Source organism: Limulus polyphemus, unplaced genomic scaffold (assembly GCF_000517525.1).
Source record: "Limulus polyphemus unplaced genomic scaffold, Limulus_polyphemus-2.1.2 Scaffold2459, whole genome shotgun sequence".
Lineage (NCBI taxonomy): Eukaryota > Metazoa > Arthropoda > Merostomata > Xiphosura > Limulidae > Limulus > Limulus polyphemus.
Window position 1 is genome coordinate 86,089 of NW_013668069.1, and position 1,997 is coordinate 88,085.

Sequence of the window (1,997 nt, forward strand, 5' to 3'; positions counted from 1 at the left end):
CAATATATGTGTGTACGTAAATGCTTGTGTTAGCATCAGTATTATTACGTAAAACTGAATTTTCTAGAAAGCCTCCAACGCCTATAAATATAACCAACGCGATGCGCCAAAAAAAGTAGAGTATCTATTATTCAGAAGCTATAACTGTGATTGTTATAACACTTACCAATCGGAAAACTTCAGATATTTGACGAGGAACCTTTACAAAGTTCGAACATTACAAACCATTTAATTTCAGTGAATTCACATCGGACATTAATACTTTTACGAAAACATTACCTAACGTCATCGGTGGAAAATCAATCTCTAATAGGCGTATGAACAGTGAAGGCTACAGGGCTAGTTAGCTCCCCGTTAAGTGAATTGTGCCTACGTCAACTCGAAATTAATTCGCTCATCGTGAACCCTCGATAAGATATTGTTAGTCTCCGTTCGTTAATTAATGTTCCGTAAATTCGTTCCGACGAAACTTTAGCGACACTGGTTTATTCTTTCTGAATATAACTTTGCGATACACTTAATTTCAACAGTCGCGCTATAACAAACGCTATAATTCGCAATGAACGTCTCACGTGCTCGACTCAACAATACCCAGTTCAATTACACATCACCCGCCTTCTCCCCGTCGCTCTTGGCCGGTTTTATATATACAAGACTACACTACATCTAGAAGGATCCCGAGATTTAAGGAAAGGATGTGAATGTTCGAGAACGACGTGGCGTGATACTAGTCACGTGACCTCCGCTAACGCAACAATATGAAGGAAGTTCCAGACTAGAAAGAAGACTTTATATTGCTTGTAAGTTTGTGAATCTTTTGTTATTAAATCATTGTTTGTAATAACTATTTGTAATAACTGTTATTGTAAATTGTATTGTTGTGTATATATTAAAACGTATTTGTGTTGAAAAAGAAAACCGTGTCTATCATTCTTGTTGGCAAATATCATAACTGACTATATATCGGCTTTTACTTAACTGCTAAATCCAAAGTACAATTAAACTATTAAAGTTAAAGTATCATTTAACTCGGTTACAGACCATTTAAAATTCTAATACGTAGCACTGTACAGTATTTAAGATACAACTGTGGTATACATAGTGTAAAGAATTTTTGTACATACGTTTAACTTGTTTTGAACATATTTTAAAACAAGCGGAGTATGTGCTGTTCATTTATCGTCTAATTTATCGCCTACAAGTCACAGACACCTAATGTAGAAGAATCTTTAGCCCAACACACTCATATAAATACATATGCTTATTTTAATATGTACTACTTAAAAAGTATGTTCCTAACACCCTCTGTTTAAAAGTCCGACTAGAATGTGACACAAACCAAACCACTACTATGTCTGTTGTATCCTAGCCGGAATGATGAGCTTTGTTATTGGGCGAAAGGTCTCGACGATACTGGATATAGCATGGTCGATATATTATTATTATTATATACTCTTTATTTTCACTCAAATGTTCTTGTTAATAGTTTGCTGGTTCGCCAGTTCTTCTGAATAATAAGCAGGTTAATTCACGAAAATATTAAATAATAAGAATATGGTGTTAAAATAAACAAATAATAGTGTTACAAATCCTTACCACAGTTCTGACATAATTACAATTGATCACATATTACACTTCACCAAGTTAATCCAGTTTACGCTGTAATAGTTGTTGTCAATCAAGTTGCTAATATAAATAACGCCTCAACTACTCCAGCGTCTCTTCCATCCCAGCCGGCCTGATGAGCTATGATGCCCAATGAAAGGCCACGTTGGTACTCGATACAGCAGGTGTTGTTCACACATCATTATACACGATCTTATTGTTAATTACCCTCTGTCAACGTGTGTTTAGACAATATAACTGACACGGTATATTATAACATGGGTTTTCCACCGTCCGTCCGACAACTTGTTAATTACCATGGCGTCTCTTAGAAACCCTCTGTAAACGTGTGTTTAGACAATATAACTGACACGTTATATTATAACATGGGT